Here is a 14,216-nt window from a genome sequence, read left to right on the forward strand (position 1 = left end):
ACCATCATGCTCCTTTTCCTTTGCCCCTCCTTCCTTGCCAAGATAGTTTATTACCTCGAGCCGTAAAATTCTAGTAATCCACTATTTCTTATAATGTTGTTAAAATGAATGAAGGAAGTTGTACATCTTAGGGCTCCCCCATCCTTTTCATGATTCCCCGTAATCTCATTTAGATCACCAATAATAAACCAAGGTTCAGATCGTGTAGATCGCCAATAATACACCAATGTTCAGATCGTGATAATCCAAACCGAGTTAGTCTCTCCCAGACATGTTCTCTTAACTCTTGTACCGGATCCCCATAGACATAGGCAAGGAAAACTTGCTTTCCCTTGACCACCGCCTCTATATCTATCATCATGTTGCTAGAATATAAGATTTTAACTTGATATTCGTTGTTATAAAAAAGAGCTAAACCGCCGCTCCTCCCATTTGGGTCCACAGTATCCAAATTATCATATCCAAAGTGTGATTGTAAACCTTGTACGAATTCGAAATCCTGTTTCGTTTCAGATAAAAATAAAAAATCTGGTTTATGTTTGTGCTATATTTTCCGGAGATAACTTATGGTCCAATGACTTCCGAGTCCTCTAACATTCCACCTTAGTACTTTCATATTTAAAAATATTTGGATTGCTCCATCGAGCCAGAAAATACAGGTTTAATGATACCCGATAATGTTTTAACATCAAAGCCCCCCAGCCACTATATCAGAACCGTACCCAAGTATTCGCCAAACCCATGTAAAACAAGCGCACACCATCCTAGTTCAGCAGTCTGATGTAAACCATTGTGCCATTTTTTTCCCAAATAGTCGCCAGTCTCGAATCCAAATCAATTTTAAATTATATTCTAATATCAATAGGCTCCAAGGCCCACAAAAGTGCCGAGAGAAAACCCGTGTTGCCCATAAAATAACACAATCCCAATCATAATCTACTACCATAGTGAATAATCCATTCCACACAGCAATAGTAAAATTTCTCCTCATCCTCAAATCAACACTTCACCATAGAATCCACATAAGTACCGATGAGAGATTTTTTTGAGTATGACCAATTGCCTAATAAAATACTTGACTCCAGCATATTCACATACTACACTTCCATGTATTTTTGGACGTCAACGGCTACAACCACAATAGTCATATTTGTCCTGATTGACCTTGCTCTCCGTAAAATTATAATACAAGAACAAAAAGAAATATGGACACTCTTATAAACTGATAACACCTTAGCAACAGAAAAAACTAATCCATATTCCATTTCATACACGGCATTAAACTCTTTATTTTGATGCAATGACTGCCATATGACCCATGTGTACTGAATCACATTTACGTACTCCAGCCTCCATAAAACTCCTCCCTCGAGCCCTCTTTGTAACCTATAAAACCTCACCCACAGATTCTTCATTCTTTCCCGCTCCTGCCAATTAAGAAAAAAGAGTCTACATACATGCCCAAGCTGAAACAAGAGTCCGGCTTTGCTTACATGTATCTCTCTCCTCCATTGTCCACATACCATCAACTCCGTATTGATATAAAAGACAGTCCGTCTATATAAAACTCTCCCATCATGTCCATACTTTAATTTCCATATATAAAAGCCATCACCAACGATTAAAAAACTGACCCTTAACAACCAAGAACAACCGTGCAAACCAAGAAACATTATTACTCCATAGTATGAAAGCACACCAAGACAATAATGTAATAACTACAAATCCAATTCCTTCGTACTTAATCTTACTGCGGGTAAGACTTGATCCATAAAACTTTAGGTTAGCCGGCTTTGTGATTGAAGGACCCTTACTCTCCGGAGGTTTACTTCCATCTCCATGGCGAGATCCGACCTTGGCTGCAGCCTTTCTTCTTGGGGAAACCAGTGCATTGGCTGCCCTCATCTTGTTGCGTCCTAAAGTGTTGATAGAAGGCTTGAGTAGCCTTTTACGGCTTCCTTGCCTTAACGCCAGTTCCCCTGCCCCCTTTCCTTTCTCCATGTCAGCTTCTTCATGCATCAACTCCTCCTCCTCCTGTGTATGAACTTTCTCCTCCTGTGCCCGGGAAGCGAGCTCAGCTTGCTCAGCCTCCTCCTCCGAGAGTGTCTGAAACTCCTCTTTTGCCTCCATATCAACACCATTCTCCAATAAGGTGGCATTAATAGCGTCCATCTCCATTTCGAGATTATCAGCTTGATCCTCTTGTTGTTCCACCAATATCCGAACCATCTGTAGTCCATTATCCTCATCAGTAGACTCCAAAATTACCTCCATTCCCTCTGCTTGCGTCTTGGCCAACTCCAACTGGAATTCTAGAGAAGGTAACAACGTATCATCCTCTCCGGTGTTCCTAATCTCTCCATCTTCTCGCGCTTCCTTAGGTGGAATCCTCTGCACTTGATCTGCTCTATACTGTCCTGAGGAAGGCCTAATATGTGCTTCTTGAATGCCAGTTCCCGCTGCTGTAGCACCATGTCTCCCATCTTCTCTACGTACAGATTTGTGCCGTGAGCCCTCGCTATCTCCTTTGTAGTAACCATGATGGTTAGAGGGTCTCCTCTGCCCTCTCTCAGCCGCCTTAACCCACTTAGACCCTGGTGCTTCAAACACCTTGCCTTTACCCTTCCCGTAGTAATCCCGTCCATCTCTGTCTTTACTCTGTTGCCCCGAGTTTCCATTTATGACCACACCCTTATAACTCCTAGCTCGATCATCGTGCTTTGCCCCATCAGACCATCCTCCATTTCCCTCTCCGATCTCTCGCTTTCTCTCTGGACTCGTCTTTGAATTCCTCACCTCGAGTGGTGATACACTAAAATTGGATCTTTGTCTACTGTCAAGTTAACAGTGTAGTTGTAATATCTTTAGATTCAATTCCAGGAACCAGTTCACACTTTATTTTTTTGGGATCAGAATTAAGCTAAAACAAAAGTGGGGTTTTAAAATAATAAGGTAACGTAAGTAACAAGTAACGTTGTTTTCGAATTGATTAAAGGCGCTAGTCTAAGGTTTCTTCTTCGGGTAAAGAAATCACAAACCAAGCAATTATTCAAGTCCAGTTACACGAATCTAAACTCGGATCACTCAGGTTGAAACAACCCACTGTCGTGGTGTTAATTCCTTTGCAGATCGGTCTTGATACCTAAACTCTCGTTTGGATCAAGACACGATAGCAAGCTTTAGAGATCAAGTCCGATATGTTCACTATACACCCTAATATCGACTTTCGCTGACTAGGGATGCAAAGCTCATTCAAATCATATCAAGTTATCAACCAACGGTTAGCTAAATTGATTAACCCTAATTCATGCACTAAGTAATCAGTTCAATGCAAGCAATAAGAACAGATATGAATGTACACAATCTTAAGATGACTTATTTATGCTTCAGCTCGCGAATCCAAAACACTAGAACCCTAAACTAACTCGGTTACTACTCAAACATAACACAAGAACAGAGAAGCATGATTTCTGAATAGTACTGCATATAATAGATAATAGAAATCAGAGGGTTCAGGATAATCTTCTCTAGGAGATAGATGAGGCATTCTCCCTTACAAGTAGCAATTGCCCGAAAATCAAAGCTTTCTCAAGTCTTTTCTTGCGTAAAAACCAAGGTAGGTTATAAAGTAAATAAAAGAAGACTATATATATAGGAGCCACAGGCGGCTAAAGAAAAAATAGGAAATCTAGGGCAAATCCCAAAATATTTGGAAACTTCCTTCTAAATCTCAATCGCTAGAGCAGACACTCAGGATACTCCGCTCGACTGTTTTGCATGAAAGACTCCAAATCACACTCTTTTTCTCCTGTTTTCCTCCAGCTGGTCCATCTTTGGTCCAGTGCAACTCCAGACCTGTAATGACTCAAAAGGGACTAAAAAGACTCGATAAAACCTTGAAAACTGTTAGTAAGACAGACATATTATGTGCCAAAAACACAATATATCAACTCCCCCAGACTTAGATCCTTGTTTGTCCTCAAACAAAATCAAGTACCAAGAACCGAGAGAAAGGTTTAAAAAAGTAAGAACTCGCCTATTCTCAGCAACCATACAGTAACCACGAATCTCTGAACCATACAAGCAGTTTAGCTAAAACAACACATCCTTACCAAGAACCCCACTGACTGCTGTTCAAAACGGCTCCATACTTTTTATCTCATACCTGCAAAAGTTAAAACTTTCCAGACAAAACTCCTTACATTCAATTAAGAGTGGCGTGAGCTTCTTATCACATGCATTAGATAGGGTGTCGGTCTAGGTATGAAACAGGCCTTTTTGTGTTTAAGTAGAGCTAATCAGTGTTTAGGGTTTACCAAATTTCGTAGAGGATGCTGGATATCGCGCAAAATTGCAAGAGAGGATATATCTATTGATGTCCACAGCCTCTACTCGTTTTTGCATGTTTTTCTTTAGGAACAGTCGCTCTGATCTGCATGGTTCTCATCTCTTCACTTTATACTCATTTCTAGTTTACCAGTGGCGTCTGTCTTTCTTAGGAATCTTCTCCTCCTTCATCACCTTATTCAAAAGTACATAAAGCTGATTTTTTTTTCCTAAAAAAAGTGATGGTGACGAAGCGGGAGGTAACAATTGTAATTTCGACATGCCACTGGAGTTCTTGACTTCACATTCATTCTTATTTTTTGTTTTTTTAGATCAACGGCGGCGGAGAGGTTGTTCTGTGTGCTTCCGCCTATTCTTCAGCAGAAACTCCTGTTGCATCAACGAGTAAGAGACTGTGTCGATCCTTTCCTCTCTGGCCCTTTTGCACATATATGCACATAAGATGCTGAATAACAAATGCATGAGGGCGGAACAAAGGCTGTAGGGTTTAAAGGTGGGTACTAACTAAAGATGAGCTAGCCACTCATGATCAGCAAGATGGATAGAAAGAATAAGAAGTCCTGAGTGTTAATCACGTTAAACCCTAATCCAACGCCCATAACAAGAAGAATTGCAGTCAAGATTAAGTTCAAGTTAGATGGAGTTAGGTCTTTCCAGAGTAACCTCGACAAGCTGAGATCTTTTGGAGAACAAGAAGATGTAATGTCAGGGTGTTCTGGATCCACATGTGCGTCTGTCGCTTCTGCTAAGGTCACTGAATAAGATGAATTAAAGCACAAGGGTGGTTAACACACATCATAGAATAAGGTCCTGATTCCCACAAAGTTTGGACTGACTCGATCTTAACAAACTGACTCGATAAAGACATTAAAACGACTCAAAGTGGACTGACTCTAAACATAAAACCAAAGGTAAACGATTAGTAGCAGATAAGCGCCTCCCCCAGATTTACTTCTCACCATCCCCAGTGAGAAAATAATTCAAGGAAAGGACAAAATAATAAACAAGTGTAGGAAACAGAAATAGTTCAAACGAATATAACAATGGAGATAGAACTAGGAGACTGCCTAGTCAGTATCATCGCTCTCGGACTGGCCAGCGGAGCGCCTGTTCATTTTGCGCGGAGTGGCCCATAGAGTCTCTTCCTCTCCCCTCGCAGTTCCTGCCGGTTCCTTCCCTGGTCGATGACTGCTCGTTGTAGGTTGTTCTCGACGAGGCCCAGCTGTGCTCGGAGTTCCCAAGCATCCTCGAGTGATCGCCTTCAGGATTCTCTTCATGAGACCGTTATTCTTGCGCTAAGAGTCTACCATCCAGCGATGGTAAGTGGAGTCATTAGCGCCGTCATCAACGGGGGCTAGGTCATATGCAGTGTCGCCTCCAACAGTGCCTACAAACTCGGGCTCATCCATAGTATCATCCTGATTAGATGATTTTGGGTTGGCGCAGAGATACTGAGGCTCGGGGACGAAACAGATGTTGACCACATCTCCAAGCGAGGTGATGTCCGGTTGAGGCAGCTTGCAGTAGTGGTAGTTCCCGTCCTTACCAACAAAACTGTAGGTCATCTCGTCGCAGAGAATCTGGCAGTTGATCAGGTATGGAAAATCAATGAACTGGGCGGTTTCGTTACACTTGTAGGGGCTGAGATCAAGCTCCAAGTGGCGGAATAGAGGAGTGAGTAAACTCCCAGAACGGTCCTTCTTCAGGGAACCCTTAATCACCCGTGCCTTCTTGTCCAAAAACATCTGAACAAGCACACACCCTAGACTGGTCTTCATCTCCGAGGTCAGAATCCCAATGTCCGCGGATTTGATCTCGTCCTCAACTCCTGCAAATAACATCTGCAGTTCCCCTCGTGTCACCTTTGACGTCTGGTCCTTTGAGGAGAGCAGGTTGCTCAGGACCTTCGTAGCAATCCGCAAAACAGGGTTGCGGATGAGAGATTGACTGGCTGATCGGGATTTGAAATCCCCTGAAGCGATGAACTTCCAGAATGCTTGTTCCAGGGGGAACTTCCTTGGAAAGGAGGTCATAGTGTACTCCTCAGATATCTCATAGATCTCGGCCAGCTTCTCCAAACTGATGGAATGCTTGACGCCGCTCACATAGAAAGTGAAGGAGGCCTCCTCAAAGATTCGGAAGCCAGGCCTCTTGAAGCTATTCCTAGCACCTGGAGAACAGCATGCAAATCCTCGTGGAGGCCCAAGTCTTTCAGAGCCGACGCGTCAACAAATTGTGTTGGGAGGATGTTGATCTTGAGCAAGGAATTGTAGCGACGCGAGGCTTCCTTATCCATCGTTCCTCTGAAGAGGCGGGGATGTTTGGGTCTGCGAGGGAGATCTCTGTTCCCTCTTCTCGTGGCCATGGGTAAGTCGGAGGGATGATGTAATCCTCCGGTTTTTCTCGGGCGTGTGGTGGTTTGATCCTAGAAGCCATCTTGGTTCGTCTGGGAGCCATCTGCAAAACAAAACCAACGGAAAGTTCTTAGTACCATTCGATTGGGTTTAGTAGAAAAAGTTGGAAGCTTTTACGATTGTAGGTGCTCTTTCCAAACTTTTTCATAACCCAATGTAGAGAGTACAAGCGATCAATAGTGGTAAACCAGATACAATCACGTAGAAGACTAGGTACTTAGATCAACTCGCCTATCAACAGAAATCGATTTCATAGCTCCCAAAATCTATATCTAAACAATCGATGCATGTGCAATTGAAGAATAGTGGCGCAAAGGTTATAACTTTCCATCTATCCTTATCGATTTAACCTATCCTCAACTCAACTTCTATTAACCATCCTAGCAGCAAAAGGAGAGGTCGATTTTGATTTTGAAAAACCCTAAAATCGACCTATTCAAGCGCAAAAGAGAAGTAGAGGAGAAGATTTTTGGCCGAGAATGACAATGTGATTTCGCCTCTTACCGTTCGATTGTTGATGGAAAAGGCATGCAAATTAGCCAAACAACTCGAATTCCAAACAAGTAAAAAACAAAATTCTCAAAACAAGTTGAAGAAGTTTAAAGAGTTGAAGGTTTTAAAAGGGAATGGAGAGAGGCGATGAAGGAGGCGGTTTTGGTGGAAGTGGGAGAGATATGGGGAAAGTTTCTTTTTTGTAGGCCCACTTCGTTCTCCACTTTCCACTTGCTAGAGTTTTCCTCAATTTTACAAAATTAATTTAAATCTAATTAAAACTCTTTTTTTTTTGTTCCCGAGAAACTTACCTTAGCGGAGCAGCTGCTCCGAATAAGGAACAGCCTGAGACTGTTCCGGTTGAGTAACTCGGGATTTTTCTGATTTTTATCCTGCAATTAATTTTAAAAGAAACACAAAACAAAAATCTAAAGGAAATATTTACACTCACCAGTGGGTTGCCTCCCACCAAGCGCTTGGTTTAAGTCACTAGTTTGACATGGTTAGCCTGTTAGGCTAAAGGAGGGTTGCTTAGGGGAATTTCTTCACCGTCTGCGATTGTTGTCTCAGCAAGATATGGCTTCAGTCGTTGACCATTGACAACAAATTCCTCCCCTTTTGTGTCCAGCAACACAACAGCTCCGTAGGGGAGAACCTCTTTGATGGTGAATGGTCCGGACCATCTTGATCGCAAATTTCCAAGGAACAATCGTAACCTAGAGTTGAAAAGGAGCACCTGATCCTTAGGCTGAAAGTTGCGGATGATGATCCTCTTGTCATGATAGGCCTTAGTTCGCTCCTTGTATATTTTTGAGCTTTCATAGGCGAGATGCCTAATTTCCTCCAGCTCGTGGATTTGAATGGATCATCTTTCTGCTGCTTGTTTAATGTCAAAGTTGAGTAGCTTCACAGCCCATGCTGCCTTGTACTCCAACTCAATCGGCAGGTGACAAGCTTTACCGTACACCAGGTTGTAGGGAGTGGTCCCGATTGGTGTTTTGTAGGCTGTTCTGTAGGCCCAGAGAGCGTTGTCTAGCTTGAGTGACCAATCCTTGCGACTGGTGTTGACTGTTTTCTGTAGGATGCTCTTGATCTCTATATTTGAAACTTCCACTGGACCACTTGTTTGAGGGTGATATGGCGTGGCTACCTTGTGTTGCACGCCATTCTTCTTCAATAGACCTGCAAAGATCTTAGTGATGAAGTGACTACCCCCGTCACTGATGACCACTCGTGGTACCCAAATCTTGGAAAGATTATGGTTTTGAACATCTTAGTCACCACCTTCGCGTCGTTTGTGGGACTGGCTATTGCTTCCACCCACTTGGAAATGTAGTTAACTGCTACCAGTATGTACTCGTTCTTAAAGTATGCTGGGAATGGTCCCATGAAATCAATCCCCCAATAATCGAATACTTCTATCTCCAAGATGAAGTTCTGAGGCATCTCATTCCTTTTACTTATATTCCCTTGGCGCTGGCATGAGTCGCACCTGGAGATGTAAGAGTGGGCATCTTGGAACATTGTAGGCCACCAAAAACCGGCTTGGAGGATCTTGGACACGGTTTTAAATGTTGCAAAGTGCCCTGCATAAGAGAAGCCGTGATAGTGAAAGAGGATTCCTGGAATCTCAGACTCGGATACACACCGTTGGAATACCCCATCCTTGCAATTTCGATACAAGTATGGCTCATCCCAATAGTAGTGTCTTGCGCCTCTTAGAAATTTTCGTTTATCATTGCCAGCAAATTTGACTTGTTCTTTCTCAGCAGCCAAATAGTTGGCGATCTCAGCAAACCATGGGAGATTGGGGTATTGCTTTTGGATCGCACAAACAAGGTTTTTCAGAACGCTGGAGCAATCTGAATGGATCGGTTATTCTGTGATACTTCCGAAAGTGATCGAGTAGACGTGCTCAACTGGAAGGCTGTCATCGAGGGCTGTGTCTTCATCTATCTTCATTCTGGAGAGGTGATCTGCGACGCCATTCTCGATGCCCTTTTTGTCCTTGATTTCTAGGTAAAATTCTTGGAGCAATAAGATCCATCGGAGCAGCCTTGGTTTCGCATCCTTCTTTTCTTAGCAAGTATCTCAAGCTGCATGGCTAGTGTGCACTATCACCTTGGAGCCAGCGAGGTATGATCTGAATTTTTCAAAAGGAAAGACAATTGCCAGAAGCTCCTTCTCTGTAGTTGGGTAGCGACATTGGGCTTCGTCTAGTGTTCTGCTCGCATAATATATCACGTGAAGCTTCTTATCTTTTCGTTGGCCGAGCACTGCTCCAACCGCAAAGTCGCTAGCATCAGTCATGATCTCGAAGGGAAGGTCCCAGTCCGGTGGTTGCACAATGGGTGCGCTTACTAGAGCTCCTTTGATCGTGTGGAAAGCGGCCAAACATTCGCCATCGAACTCAAATTTTGTCTCCTTGCAGAGCAGTCTAGTGAGTGGTCTTGAAATTTTGGAGAAGTCTTTGATGAACCTTCGGTAGAAACCAACATGTTCGAGGAAACTCCTGATTCCTTTGACAGAGTTTGGAGGCTGTAAACTCATCATCACTTCTATTTTTGCTTTGTCCACTTCAATTCCTTTTTCTGAAATTTTATGACCGAGAACAATCCCATCTCGCACCCATGAAGTGACACTTCTCCCAATTCAACACGAGATTCTTTTCTTCACACCGCTGAAGGACCCTGCACAAGTTTGACAAACAGAGAGAAAATGAGTTCCCATAGACGCGAAAGTCATCCATGAAAACTTCCATTATGTCCTCAATTAGGTTAGTGAAAATAGACATCATGCAACGCTGGAATGTTGCAGGAGCGTTGCACAACCCAAACGGCATTCTCCTGTACGCAAAACTGCCGCAGGGACACGTGAAAGTAGTCTTCTCCTGATCATCTGGGTGAATGGGAATCTGAAAGAAACCTGAATAACCATCTAAAAAGATGTAATATGGGTGGTTAGCCAATCTCTCAAGGATTTGATCAATGAATGGGAGCGGGAAGTGATCCTTTCATGTAGCCGTATTTAATTTTCGAAAGTCAATGCACATACGGTGACCGGTTACTTTCCTAGTAGGTATCAATTCATTTTTTTCATTAGCAACCATAGTGATCCCCCTTTCTTAGGAACTACATGAAGAGGACTAACCCACTTGCTATCAGAAATTGCATAGATTACACCTGCTTCTAGAAGTTTCATTATCTCTTTCAGGTGAAATACCAGGAATATCTTCTAATGAATACCCTATTTACTTACGGTATTTTCTTAATTCATACAAGAGTTTAGCAGTTTCCACATTATTGAGCTCCGAGTTCACAATGACAGGATATGTGGAATTAGGTCCAAGAAACGCGTACCTGAGTCCCGCTGGAAGGGACTTTAATTCGATCTTTGGAGCCTTGAGTTCGCTCCAGGAATCATCGAGCAGGCTGGCTGGTTTATTCCCTTGTTTAGGAGCAGTTGCTCCTTCTAGTGGAATCTGATTGCTCGTCTCCCCCAGACTTAGGAAAGCGACCATCTTCTCAATGCTTTTACACGAATCTAATATATTCTCGTACCCATCAGCATCAACGTTGCACGTGTCCTGCTCAGACTCTGCTCTTATTAGAGCTACTTCCAAAGGATCATCCGCTAGGATTTCTTCAATCATCCCTTGTTGAGGGGTCAAGGCGGCGTTCTCGTCGTCAATCGTGAAGTTTTGACCATCTTGCATAGGTCGTTTGAGCAGTTCGTCCATCTCAAACTTCATCACAATATCTCCTAGTTGGAGATCGATTCTCCCATTGCGCACATCAATGATTGCACCAGCTGTGCATAGGAAATGTCGACCTAGAATGAGAGGGTCTTTTGGTTCATCTTCCACCTCCAGAACCACGAAATCCGCCGGAACAGTGGTGTTACCAATTTGAACTTGCAGGTCTTCGAGAACACCTACTGGCAACTTGACTGATCTGTCTGCGAACACCAATGAAATTCTGGTTGGCTTAAAATTGGTTAGTCCCATGCGTTTTGCAACTGAGTAGGGCATGAGATTCACACTGGAACCTAGATCCCATAAAGAACAAGCGAAGACTGTTTTTCCAATCTGAACCGAGAGGACAAATTTTCCAGGATCTTCCAATTTTCTGACTGTTCTGTTTTGAAAGACTGCGCTGCTTTCTTTCGAGACCATCATGATGTCGCTGTCTACAGGGGTCTTCCCAGAGATCAGCTCCTTCACAAGACTGCGCATTGAAGGAATCATCTGAATTGCGTCCATGAGAGATAACTTAACATTCAACTCATCTAGCATCTTCTTGCACTTCATCTCTTCGCAATCTTTGCGTAATTTCTTAGCAGGGACTGGGTAGGGAACTTTTGGAGTGTAGACACGAGTAGGAACAGGCTGATCTTGCGTCGTGAGAACTACAGGTTCTATGACAGTTGGCTGTTCCGGTTCTTGTTCGTCGTCGTGGACATCCTCAAGTGGAGGTTGTTCTCCCTCTTTATGTTTTTCCTTCTCTTGAGCAGTGAGCTTCTTGGAGACAGGATCTGGGAGATGTCTTCCACTTCTCAGCTCGACTGCGTTACACTCCTTGGGATTCTTGTCTTTTTTCCCTGGGAGTGTTCCCTGTTGCCTTTTTATTGTTTCAGCAGTTTGAGCAATCTGAATATCCATCTGCCTTATGTGGCTTGCTACAGCATCATATTTGGAATTTAATTCCATGAACATGTTGTCCATCTGAGTGTTGATCTCGGTTGTAACCTGCTTCAGAGCTTTTCCTTGAATCTGCTGACCCTGAAAAAGTTGTTGCATCATTCCCTTCAGTTCATCTGGCGGACCGCTCGCAGTTGCTGGAGCAGCATGCGGATTGTTCTGCTTGTTCTGAAACTGATTCTGAGCTTGGTTGGGGTTGTCTGGATTGGTCTTGTATGAGAACATATGCGGGTTGTTTCTCACATTAGGGTTTGGATGGTAATTCTTGAACTGCCAACCCTGACCGTTGATGTAACTGACCTGTTGCTGATTTTCTTCTGATGTCTTGGTCTCTTCTGTAGCATCAGCAGTACCTGGTTCCAGATCAACCTTTGCGGCGAGGTCATCGATTTTCCTAGTGTCCATGCTATTCACCTTCTTGGACCGGCCAGTTTCCTCGTTTTTGTTGGATGAGCTAGCTGCCATGTTCTTTATTAGCGCGTGAGCACCTTCAGTGGTTTGGGTCATGAAGTCTCCATTGCTCGCTGCGTTTAGAGCATTGCGGAACTCCCAATCCACACCATCGTAGAAGATTCCTAGGATATGGTCATCGTCAAATCCGTGATGAGGACACTCTCTGGGGGTATCATTAAACCGTTCCCACGCTTCATTAAATGGTTTGTTAGCGGGCTGCTTGAACGAAGAGATCTTGTTCCTTAGAGCAGCCGTTTTTGCTTTCGTGTAGAAGTGACCCTAGAAAACTGCTCTAACCTGCTCCCAAGTAGTTAGGGAACCTGTAGGTAACGACTTAAGCCATCGTGAAGCCTTATCCGCTAGAGAGAATGGAAATAGCATGCATTTGATCAAGTCGGGTGGGACGCCGTTTGCACGAGTGAAGCTGCAAATCTCTTCGAAAGCTTCGGTGTGTTCCAATGGTATCTTAACTGACAGTCCATGGAACATCTTTCTCTGCAATAGATTAATCATGCCGGGTTTGATCTCAAAATCCGCCCTTTGACATGGCGGTGGAGCAATAGCAGAGCGCGTAGCAGGGATGTTATGCGGTAAATTCCTCTCACCGATTGGGGCAAGTGGTTGATGCTGTGCAGTATGCTGAGCAGCCAGCTGCTGTGCTGCAATAGTCTGCTGCTGCATCTGTTGCAGAGAAGCAGCGATTTGTTCTGGAGTGTCGAAATTGTCCATTGTGGTGGTATTCGGCCTCTGTTGACGGTTTGTTCTTTCTAAACTTGGAAGTTCCTGATTTGTAAGCGACAGTAATTCCCCTTGTGTATTGCTCCGAGTGTGTCTACTGGTCATGCAACTGGGCTATTAGCTGCAAAAAGGATTAAACAAGTTAGAGGTTTTAGACTAAATAAATAACCAAAAAATAAAGGTAAAAAGCTGGTCTCCGTCGCAACGGTGCCAAAACTTGATACACTAAAATTGGATCTTTTTCTACTGTCAAGTTAACAGTGTAGTTATAATATCTTTAGATTCAATTCCAGAGGACCAGTTCACACTTTATTTTTATGGGATCAGTTTTAAGCTAAAACAAAAGTGGAGTTTTAAAATAATAAGGTAACGTAAGTAACAAGTAACAAGTAAGGTTGTTTTCGAATTGATTAAAGGCGCTAGTCTAGGATTTCTTCTTCAGGTAAGGAAATCAAAAACCAAGCAATTATTCAAGTCCGGTTACACGAGTCTAAACTCGGATCACTCAGGTTGAAACAACCCACTGTCGTGGTGTTACTTCCTTTGCAGATCGGTCTTGATACCTAAACTCTCGTTTGGATCAAGACACGATAGTAAGCTTTAGAGATTAAGTCCGATATGTTCACAATACACCCTAATATCTACTCTCGCTGACTAGGGATGCAAAGCTCATTCAAATCATATCAAGTTATCAACCAACGGTTAGCTAAATTGATTAACCCTAATTCATGCACTAAGTGATCAGTTCAATGCAAGAAATAAGAACATATATGAATGTAGCCAATCTTAAGATGACTTATTTATGCTTCAGCTCGCGAATCCAAAACCCTAGAACCCTAAACTAACTCGGTGACTACTCAGACATAACACAAGAACAGAGAAGCATGATTTCTGAATAATACTGCATATAATAAATAATAGAAATCAGAGGGTTCGTGATAATCTTCTCTAGGAGATAGATGAGGCCTTCTCCGTTACAAGTAGCAATTGCCCGAAAATCAAAGCTCTCTCAAGTATTTTCTTGCGTAAAAACTAAGGTAGGTTATACAGTAACTAAAAGGAGACTATATATA

General features: G+C 43.0%; 1 pseudogene; it reads right to left on the minus strand.

Moving 5' to 3' along the window:
• Positions 1 to 5,414: 5,414 nt before the first annotated feature.
• Positions 5,415 to 13,134, minus strand: LOC106330739 (annotated as a pseudogene).
• Positions 13,135 to 14,216: the final 1,082 nt, after the last annotated feature.

This window comes from Brassica oleracea, chromosome C3 (assembly GCF_000695525.1).
Source record: "Brassica oleracea var. oleracea cultivar TO1000 chromosome C3, BOL, whole genome shotgun sequence".
NCBI classification, from domain to species: Eukaryota; Viridiplantae; Streptophyta; class Magnoliopsida; order Brassicales; family Brassicaceae; genus Brassica; species Brassica oleracea.